Source organism: Cornus florida, unplaced genomic scaffold, assembly GCF_030987335.1.
Source record: "Cornus florida cultivar Cherokee Brave unplaced genomic scaffold, ASM3098733v1 CherokeeBrave_3.0.0_Hap2_Chr09, whole genome shotgun sequence".
In the NCBI taxonomy this organism is placed as follows: domain Eukaryota; kingdom Viridiplantae; phylum Streptophyta; class Magnoliopsida; order Cornales; family Cornaceae; genus Cornus; species Cornus florida.
In genome coordinates, this window is record NW_026775579.1 from 83220727 (window position 1) to 83232744 (window position 12018).

At 35.0% G+C, this 12018-nt stretch overlaps 1 pseudogene; it reads left to right on the forward strand.

The window, feature by feature from the left end:
• Nucleotides 1-7404, forward strand: LOC132273003 (pleiotropic drug resistance protein 3-like; annotated as a pseudogene).
• The last annotated feature ends 4614 nt before the right edge of the window (nt 7405-12018 follow it).

The following is a 12018-nucleotide window of genomic DNA, read 5'->3' on the forward strand; positions in this document are numbered from 1 at the left end:
ATGTGGGTTATAAGCAGTTTCATAAAGACATATTGACCAACTGTAATATGTAAACTACAACTATATGGCCTTCAGATCCTTGGACTGGATATCTGTGCTGATATAATGGTTGGCGATGCAATGAGAAGAGGAATTTCAGGTGGCCAAAAGAGAAGACTGACAACAGGTACTAAATGAAAAAAAATCAGTGACTAAATAACTCAATTCCACTTAGACCTCAACTAGACCATATGCCAGCCATTTTTAAATGACTAGAACCTATTTCTAAAAAGAAAATACGATAATTTTCGATGCAGAAGTTTTCTTCTAACGGTAATTTTTTCGTGGCTAAACCATCTGGCAGGAGAGATGATTGTAGGTCCCATAAAAACTTTATTTATGGATGAAATATCAACTGGATTAGACAGTTCCACAACCTTTCAGATAGTAGCATGCCTCCAGCACATGGTGCACATCATGGATTCAACTGCATTGGTAGCACTCCGGCAGCCATCTCCGGAGACCTTTGAACTATTTGATGATCTCATATTGATAGCAGAGGGGAAGATTTTATATCACGGTCCTCGGAGTCATGCACACCAGTTTTTCGAGGATTGTGGTTTCAAGTGCCCAGAAAGAAAGAGTGCAGCAGACTTCCTCCAGGAGGTGAGTAAACACATTCTGATATGCTGTTAATTGCAATGCCCTTATTGCAAAACAAATGCATATGTTAATTTTTTTCAGGTAATCTCGAAGAAGGATCAAGCACAGTACTGGAGCAGAACTGACATTCCATACAGTTACATTTCAGTGGATCAATTCTGCGAGATGTTAAAAAAAAGTCATCTTGGAGATAAGCTAGATGCGGAGCTTTCCAGGCCATACAATAAATCCCAGTGCCCTAAAAATGCCCTATCATTTAACACTTACTCCTTGAGCAAATGGGAACTATTTAAAGCTTGCATGGCTAGAGAGTTTCTTCTCATGAAGCGAAACTCCTTTGTTTATGTATTCAAAACAGCACAGGTAATATTCTATCCAGTGACCCCTTTGTCTTGTGTTTTCTACTATTCACTTCCAATCCTGACTTATGAGCTGAAATCAATGATTCCACAGCTTGTAATAATCGCATTCATGACAATGACAATCTTTATACGCACACGGATGCCTGTAGACTTGCTGCATGCAAACTATTTTATGGGTTCTTTGTTTTATACACTTATCAGACTTATGACCAATGGAGTTGCAGAGCTCTCTTTAACAGTTTCTAGACTTCCAGTGTTCTACAAACAACAAGCATTTTGCTTGTACCCCGCATGGGCTTGTTCTATCCCAGCCTCTATCTTGAAGACTCCATTTTCGTTGCTTGAGTCCATCCTTTGGACATCAATTACTTACTATGTTATTGGGTATAGCCCTGAAGTACAAAGGTGAGCCAATCCTAGCAGAACAAAAATGCCGGATAAGAACTGCCTCCATATTCTCTCTGTTATCATATCTCATGTTCTACTATGGATGCTAGGTTTTTCGGCCAGTTCATTCTGCTTTTCACTCTGCATCAAGCATCAACATCTATGTTTCGATTCATTGCCTCAATTTTCCAGACTACGGTTGCTGCAACTGCATTTGGTTTAATGGCCTTAGTGCTAATATTCCTGTTTGGAGGCTTCATTCTTCTGAGACGTAAGTCATATTGACACATATGTCTCATGCTTAATCAAGAACAACTCAATTGCTTACAGCTTTTGTACCATGCAGCCTCTTTACCACCTTGGTTAAGTTGGGCATTCTGGGCTTCTCCAATGACCTATGGGGAAATAGGTGTTTCACTAAATGAATTCCTTGCTCCACGCTGGCAAAAGGTGAACTCTACATGACAAGATATGTTGGTCCTGCCACGACCAGCTGTTAACTTGAGTATATCTACTGAAACTTCCGAAATTGGAGGTGGAGGGTCCAAGTCCCAATTGGGTCTTTGCAATGGGATATAAATATGTTAATGGTGTTAGTTCATTCCCTTTTGCAGGTTTCAGTAGGAACACAACTCTAGGGCAGAGTGTTTTAATTCGTCATGGCTTAAACTTTGATGGCTACTTCTATTGGATATCAGTAGGGGCATTGGTTGGGTTCGCAATATTTTTTGACCTCGGATTTGTCCTGGCCTTAACTTACCTCAATCGTAAGTCCATCTTAGTCAATAAACAGGCATAACGAGAACAATCTTCATATATTTACCAATATATGCTTTTATAAACACAGCTCCAGGGATGTCACGAGCTATTATTTCCAAAGAAAAGTTGTCTCAGCTACAAAAAAGAGACCATAAAAGTAGTGCGCACTTGGACAATGATTCAACTCTGGCTGCTTCTCCTATAACTATTGCAGAAAAACAAAGGACTGGTGGGATACCAAACTTGGTAACTCTTTTGATCTATTAAAGACAAGAACCAGCTCTTGAAATTAATGAACAACTCCTAACTTCATACTTGGTTCTACAGATAATTTGGTCCTGCCATTTGAACCACTGACAATGTCATTCAAGGATGTGAAATATTTTGTTGATACACCTCCGGTAATCATCTGCAGCTATACATCTTAGATTTTATAGTCATAACCTTTTGTATACTGATGAAAATAATGTCAACAATATATTAATTCATTTCCTATTTTCAGGAAATGAAAGAAAAAGGTTTCAGTCAGGACAAACTTCAGTTGCTTCATGATATTACCGGCGCATTCAGACCTGGAATTCTTACAGCATTAATGGGAGTCAGTGGGGCTGGGAAAACAACACTCATGGATGTCCTTTCCGGAAGGAAAACTGGAGGTACAATTGAAGGTGATATAAGAATTGGAGGGTATCCCAAAGTCCAGAAGACGTTTGCCAGAGTATCAGCTTACTGCGAGCAGCATGATATACATTCTCCACAGATTACTGTGGGAGAGTCAGTGGCATACTCAGCTTGGTTGCGGTTACCACCAGAGATTGTTCCAGAAACCAAAGCTGTATGTTATTCTCTACGCAAATACTAACAAGACTATCCTATAAATTTAAAACAATGATGAAAATATGAAAATAAGAGGCTCAATACCTATATATAAAAATTCAACTATGGTAAATCCACAAAATCTAGGGCTGCCTTCATCACTTGTATTTTTTCATTTGACGTAGCCAAACCCGAACTACATAGTTTCATACAAATAACTGGCATAAAAATTAATAGGTAATGCTTTCCATCTAAAGCTGTGGAGTTGAATTGTCAAATCTTCAATGAAGAAGATGGCACCCATTACCCAGGCCAAGCTTTGAGAAAAAGAATGTCACATACTTACCTCGACTCTAGTCCAAGTTACAAGGACAAAGATACTGTGTGCCGAGCGTAGGTGTATGTCCTGGAATTTATCAAACCATAATACCATATAAGAACATAGCTAAACAATAATTGTTTTTGTTATTCTTCTTCCATAATCTAGGGCAAAATTGGTAGTATTTTATAAAATAAAGTCTTCAAAATGGACACTTCAGTCATTTTGAAGTAATAATAACGGGAATATAGTAAGAGACTTTTGTGTACAATTATAGAATACTTAAATTATTAAATATGCACGTTAGGTACATCATGCATGTTAAACCAGCCATGTCAAATTCACCTCTCATACCGCATCCAAGTGTAATGTTCAAACAAGTACTTAAGCATTTAGAATAGTCCAGGTAACATAAATTCATTTAAGAAATATAGTGTCCACAGTACCAACCATTTCAAATTTTACAGAAAAAGAATATATTAGGCATAGGCATGGCAGCATTATGATGTTGAAATTTGTAAATACTTAATATTTCCTTTACCTGACAAAATAACCACATCTATTTCTAATTCTCCATCTGAGTTGATAGAAGACAACAACACATTTTGTCCATGCTGTTGGATAAGGCTGTGTATAATTGTGATTGTAATATTTGTAAGCTGTATTTAAAGATTTCAGAACGTGAGGAATAAGGCTAAAACACCCAAAGTGACATTTTTTAAGGGACTCTCTTTCCATAGTTCTAAAGTAGTATGCAATTGTTATTGACAACTGTGGTTTTCAAAGGGAATAAGGTTACAACACGCAATCTGTTTTCCGGAAAGTGTGATACTATTTCTAGATCTTCCTTTCCTGAACACCAAAGAGAGCTTAAGATTCCAAATTGTAGGTTCCAAAGCTTAATAAGTAGAAATGCAGTAAACCTAGAATATCAATATCTTATATTTGGAATTGGGGTTCCAGTTTGACATCAACCAATGTGATCCAAATGACTAGTATTACCACATAAACACGAGTATTCAGGCACTGTTCGGTTGGCATTTGAAAGCATTTATTTTGCCTTGGAGAGCAAATTTTAGTTATGTTCTTAAAATAAAAAACTGCTGGTGTGTTATCCAAACAGTGTTAATTTACATGGGTATATACTAACTATATTGTGTACACTGGAACCTCCTCTCACTTGCATATTACAATGTATCTGTTGTGCAGAAATTCGTGGAAGAAGTTCTTGAAATAATTGAACTTGATAACATTAGAGATTCTTTAGTTGGGATACCTGGGGTAAGTGGTCTTTCTACCGAGCAGCGTAAAAGGCTCACGATTGCAGTGGAGCTTGTTTCAAATCCATCAATAATATTCATGGACGAGCCTACATCAGGTTTAGATGCCAGATCAGCTGCAATTGTCATGCGTACAGTGAAGAATGTAGTTGCAACAGGAAGAACAACAGTTTGCACCATCCACCAACCAAGCATTGATATTTTTGAGGCATTTGATGAGGTGAGTAAAATCCCTTTTATCACGAAAATTACAAGATAGAGCAGATTTGTCAAATCCAATTGCTTGACCAAAAACACCAAGAATCGTTAAGAAGAACGTCTCACAAAAGAGCAAACATAACTGTAAAAAGACTTGCATCTAGTAGCCTTTTAACCAGGGGCTTATTTAGGACTCATGATGAGTTCGGAAAACTGAGCTTGATCTCAGATTGTGAGCGTGTGAAACATATTTTTTAATTTTTTTATTGTAATATATTTTATTTATTATATTTTGTGATTTTCTTAATCAACAAACAGGTATGAGAATTTTTAAACTACAAAACATATGAGGCATATGTCTAAGAGCATACACGATTAGGTCTACCAAGACAGCTCAATTCATATGGAAACTGAGGTTATAGTTAAAGAGCATACAAGATTAGGTCTAACATCTTCCTCTAGGCTAATCATTAACTGCCTTTGTACCCATCATACAGAATTTCCTTTCAACTCGTTCACCCGTAAATAACAGAAACATCTCTTCTCTTCATTCAACCTTTTCTTCCTCATGACGAGTGAAATACAATCAAGGAACCAAACATTGGTAATCTTAGCCATCATTTTAAATATTCCCTAACCTCTACTCTTAATTTTCCTAAAATTACAGAGACATCAAACTCATCTCGTTATAGTCTCCGACAACATACTCGTAAGCGTAATAGAAATTAGTTGTTGAACTTTTATGAAAATATTAATCTCATGCATGTGTATGTATATGCATTCTTATGCATGTATCTTTTTTTTAATCTATATAAATTTTCTCTCTCTCTCTCTCTCTCTCTCTCTCTCTCTATATATATATATATATATATATATAGCATCTTAATTTTCGTCTCTAAGTTGAAGTTGACAAAATCTTATTAACTGTCATTATGTGAAAAACAGAAAATACAATATCAGTAATTAATAAGTATAAAACATCCAATTCTGTGCAGTTGATTCTAATGAAAAGAGGAGGACAAATTATTTATTCTGGAGCATTGGCGAATCATTCAAGTAAACTTATCGAATATTTTGAGGTATGCACACAATTGCACCACTTCACTTATTACTAAGCAAGTAGACTTCCTGTTGCATCCAATGATCACCGATTCTTCACTGAGTTTCTTGTCTCCTCCCAGAGATTGTTTATCATGGCTGCTATATTTGCTATTGAGATTTTTAAACAAACATGGTGATGTGAAGTAATCTGTTCGTGTTGTCCTTCTATAATCATAACAGATGAACATCAAACATATATAAACCAATGACACTCCAACAATTCACTAATTCAACATGCATAAGGATCATTAAATGAGGACATTATAAATTTATAAGTAACCAAACACATCAAAAATAAAAAAATAAAAAAATCATAGTTGACCACATTCAATTGGCAACTTCATTAGCACATTGATTGAAATATATAAAGGAAGTGACTCCTATATTTGTTCATTAACACAATTAAAAGGTTATTACCCAGTATGCCCCCATTTAATGGAGGAGCTAGGAGATGCAGACTGATGAAAGACCTAATTTTTGCCATTATTTGTACTCTCAAACTAAGAACCTGAACTTTTACCACTTCACCAAGCAATAACGCTTTTAACACAACTGAGAAGTTACGTAGGAAATGACTAAATCACCATCTAATGGATCATTTTGTAGCTATCCAAACAAAAAACAAAATTATCTGCTTATAAAAGAAAAAGAAAAAAGAAAATGTAATTATAACAACAAATCATGAACTATTTGAAAGTAAACACTTCGATCAACATTCGATCTGGTATGTACACACATATTCAATCATGTTTTGAGTTATGAGAGGATTTGTTAATGGTAAAAAAGTTCTCAGAATCATTAGAGTGATAATAGTTTTGAATTCTTGAAATAGGCAAAATTCTACTGATCAGTAAACCTTCAGAGTTAATGAATCAGCATCCAGTAATATAAAAATATGGTAGTCCTCTCTGAGTTCATTTATGGAACCTCCACTTCCTTTTGGTGATGTGGGTGGCCTTATTGTTTTACCTCACATGTAAAAATTTCACCATTCAGTGTCCAGTGTTGGTTCTGCCAATGAGGTGTTGGGAGGAATGGAATGAATACAGACATAATCTTTACCTCAGGCATCATTAACTCTAAGTAGCTAAGTTCAAATCGAACTTGTATTCCCACACTTTGAGAACCCAAGCATTATTTGTTACACAAAACAATAAACCCTTCATGCCAAATGTAAATGAATCACAAAAAGGTGCAAAGACAACCTCACTAAGAACTCACAAGTATATTTTGTTGTCATCCTTCCAGCCCTATCAATGGTTCTTTTTACTTATTTTCCCTACAGATATATTAATTATTTGCATAGGAAAAAAAAAAAAAACCAAAATTCTTGTACTGCGCTAATGTAACATTTTCCTTATCCTACAGGGTATTACTGGTTTGCCAAAGATCAAAGATAATTATAATCCAGCAACATGGATGTTAGAAGTTACTTCTGCATCAGTAGAAGCGGAACTTGGTTTAGAATTTGCCAGCATATATAAGGAATCACCACTGCATCAGTAAGTCACTTGATATTGGTGTGATTAAAATTTAAAACTTTTCTTGGGCATCTTATATGAATTTCCAAGTCAAAGATGACACTGCTTCTGAGTGTAAAGAATCAGAATTATTTCTGGTTGTACTTAACAAAATATTTTCGTTGCTTTTCCGGTCATAGAGAAACAATAGAGTTGGTTAGACAGTTGAGTGAGCCACCACCAGGTTCAAAAGAGCTGCACTTTCCTACTCGTTTTCCACAGAATAGTTGGGTACAGTATATGGCATGCCTCTGGAAACAACACTTGTCATATTGGAGAAGTCCTGAATACAACTTCGTGCGATTAATGTTTCTGATAGTTCCAGCAATAACTTTTGGAGCGCTGTTTTGGCAGAAAGCGGAAAAATGTAAGTTCTTTTTTGGTTGAGTTTAATTCAGTAACATCATGAATGGACAAAGTTAAAACCAAGTCAGACAAAAATTGATCTGACCTAGGCACAATTTAAGGAGATGTTTGAGATGGAAATACTTTCATAGTAATTAACACAGGTTTTCTAATATACCATTTTATTACAATATAAATTTTACAGTAGTTCTTTCCTGTTGTGTTAATGATATAATGTTTACATTTTACGGCTCAATGTGACGAATTCCAGGGATCCATAAGTGTGACAGATAGCAAACCTAGCTAGCAAAACAATATTTCACTCTACTATTCGTTTTCTAAAATTCTTTAGGCAACTATAAGAATCCAGAAAATGGCCTTCATTTATTTTATTACTTATAACCAAAATAATAATAATAATAATAAGGAAGCCACACCGTCATTCCAATATTTGGAAAACTTTATCAACTCCTTAGAACCAAACAGAATTGATGCAAGTTTGATCGCATTGAAGTAAAATATATGTAGTTTCTTGAGTGCTGCATTTAAACTGAAACCACAAAACCAGCAAGTAAAGGAGGTTTCCGGAAAGCATATAATACCTTAAGTGACATTGTGTTGGGCCTTATAATAGTTTTCTGCAGCTTATTTTTTCTAATTGAGGACCCTAGAAATTAATGAAGCTCTAACTTATAGCCTGTTGTTTCTTTCTTGAAGAAACACTGAGCAGGATTTGTTCAACATACTTGGATGCTTGTATATTGCTGTCATATTCTTGGGGATAAATAATTGTTCAACCGTTCTACCGCAGGTGGCAACTGAGCGTAATGTTCTGTATCGGGAAAAATTTGCTGGGATGTACTCCTCAAAGGCTTACTCCTTCGCACAGGTACACAATCATCTACAAGTACTGAAGTAGTGCTTGCTTTGTTACAGTGAATGATACACGTACCGTGAACTTCATAAATTATAATTGAGGTGATCTTTTGCAAGTTACCATTGAAATACCTTATATACTGTTGCAAGCAATTTTGTTTGTGGCCATTACATATCCATCAATAGGGTTTCACTGGTCAGCTCACAAGGTCTTCTGGTACTTCTATGCAACATTCTGCACATTTTTATACTTTGTATACCTTGGGTACTGATAGTTTCATTAAGCGGAGATCTCCAAGTAGCTTCCATATTGGCAACTGCAGTCTACACAATACTGAGTCTTTTCTCCGGCTTCCTCCTGCCAGGACCGGTAAAACCTTCCACCTCTTGTCGTTTATCTTCTTTTTACTTTTTTAATTGATATAAAATAATGACCTAGACTACTGCCTACATCTTCTAATAATAAAAACTTATAATTGTTTGCATTAGTCATTTCCATGGACGAAAAAGATCTCAAGAAAAAATTTGGAACCAAGCACAAACAGAAAGAAGCACTTATGATGGGAAAAAAAATTAAAAAATAAAAAAAAAATTATGTTTTCTGTTCCATGAGTACTTCCAAAAGCTCCATTCAGATAGGTCTGAGAACCAAGGAAAGTAGGTACTCTCTCATGTAATGAAGGTTTGCATGCATTTATGTATCAGTGAAGTCCCAGTTTCTCAAAAGAGTGGACTACATTTGTGCTAGATATCCCTGTAAATTTCACAAGAATATACAAAATTTCACGGAAATTGTGAAATTTTCACTTTCACACTCATCACTCATTCTAACATAACTGAACCTAAAGGATGATGCTAGAGACCCTTATATCCCAATTCGCAAACAAATCAAATTGACCACCATTCTTATTTAACTTCACATGATGAAACTTGTCATCCTAATCAATTTTGAGTATAGTTTCTACATACTTCACACGATAAAACTTCTCATCCTCGTTAAAATTGAGTATAGTTAAGCCAAATATTGTGACACTGTTTGTTTTGTGCAGAAAATTCCGAAGTGGGGGTTTGGTTGTACTGGATTTGTCCTACATCCTGGTCCCAAAACGGCCTCCTGACCTCACAGTATGGAGATGAGAACAAAAGGATACTCATATTTGGGGAGATCAAATCAATCAGTTCCTTCCTACAAGAATATTATGGCTTTCGACACGATCATTTAGCCCTTGTGGCTGTTGTTCTCATAGCTTTCCCTGCTATTTTCGCATTCCTTTTCGCATACTGCATAGGGAAATTGAATTTCCAAAGGAGGTAAAATAGAGGAATCCAGTCAGTCTTTTCCATTCAAGGTTTGTGATAAAAAATGATTGTATGTTAATAATACCCACGAAACATTCTGTTTTCCTCATAATTCATTAAATACATTAGACAAACCTATGCTTTACCTTAAATTCATGAACTACAAGGTTATATTTCTAAGCTTCATTTTCTTGTATCTTTTTCGGAATGCACGGCAAATCTTTTTAAACTAATCCATTATGCCTTTCAATGGTGACAAAATCATACATTTTGACTAAGCTTCTCGTAACACAGTACTACTGGAATTGATGATTCACGACCCTAATTGAGAGGGTTGCATAAATTATGATCTTCTAACAGTACCAATTCCACACGAGACAGTAATACAGCATAGAAAAGAAAATGACATAAAGGGACATGAAGTTATATATATATATATATATATCTGTGTGTGTGTGTGTTCAACAAACATGAATAAATACTCCATAGATATGCTAGTTCACATTCAGTAATGTTGATTACTGAATAGACTAAATTAAAAAGGGTGAAAAGAAGACATACTTCTGCAGATTTACAGCAAGAAAAAGACAACTACAGTTTTGAAAGATTCTCTCGCTGCCCAGCTCTCTCAAGTGGACTGTCTCGTCAAAATCGTCTTTGGCGCACTCAACTTGCAATTTTTTCATCTCCAATTTGAAATTTCACAGGAGACATTTTTGTGCATGGTTGAATTTGCACCGCCGACTACTTTGTACTGGAGATGAATTAAGAATGGTATGATTGAAGGAAAAGAGCATAGCAGGAGATGGTAAAAATGGGCTCTCAATGCAATGCTATATGGGCTGCCAAATTTTAACTTTGTGTAGCACAAGAAATAGCTACTGCTATTTCAGAAAAGGAGAACAGCAGAGAGAGAGAGAGGGGAGATGGAAACTGAAAGATATGGGTTTTGATTTTTTGAACAATCTGAAATGATATGCCGATATGGGTTCATATATATATATATATATATATATATAAAATCATAAAAAATTTCACCAAATAGGATTTAGTTTGCAAAACAAGAATCACAGACCTTGATTAGTTGATTTAGAAAAAAAATTAAAACAAAACCCATACGTACAAGTTAGCAGTTGCAGAGAGAGAGGGGGGCAAGCTTGAGAGTTGAGAGAGCGGCTGAAGCTTGCGAACGGCGAACTCGAACTGGAACAGCGGGCGATGGAAACTGAAAGATATGGGTTTTGAACTTCTGATTCTTGTTGATTTTGTAGTTTGCAGTTGGAGAGAGAGAGAGAGAGTGGGGGGCAATTTCAGAGTTGAGAATGAGAACAGAGACGGAGGCGATTGGGGAGGCTGAAATGATTTGTCCTAAAAATATATATATATATTTAATAATAATAATATAATCAAATATATATAATATACATATATATAAATTTCCGAAAAAGAAAAAAAAAATTATGTAAAATTTTTTTTATATAATAATATAATCAAATATATAAATTTATATATATATATATATATATATATTAATCCTTTTTTGGCCAGATATTTTAAATTTTTGTTTTGTTTTAATTATATTTAATTTTAGTTTCCTTCCCATATTTACAACTTGAGTTGGAATATGCCTAATACTATTAATATTACTGATCCAAATATGAATGGTGAAATATGAATGGTGAGTGAGAATGATAGTTGAAAAAGAAGAGTAGTTGTGTCAAAAAATAACATTTTAGGCCGCAAATTTTGAGGTGTGGATAAATGTCACACAAGTGAAGCATTTAAGATTTATTATTTTGACTTTTCTTGAAGTTTGGATATATGCTCAACAACCCTTCTGTATCAAAACTTATAAAATAAAAATCATAAAATGGTCAAATTGCCCTTACACTCTTTTTTCTTTTATTTTTTTAGAAGAGGGTAACGGTGGTGGAGAGGAGAGAGAAAGTAATAAAAGAAATTAGATAGAATAATTAATTTTTTAGATTTTACAATATATTTTGTATTATAAAAATATATAATATATAAGAGTATAATTGACTTTTTATAATGTTAAGGGAGATCAGCATAATAAACCTCAAACCCTCCACCCCATATGAGATTTGCTTAAACCT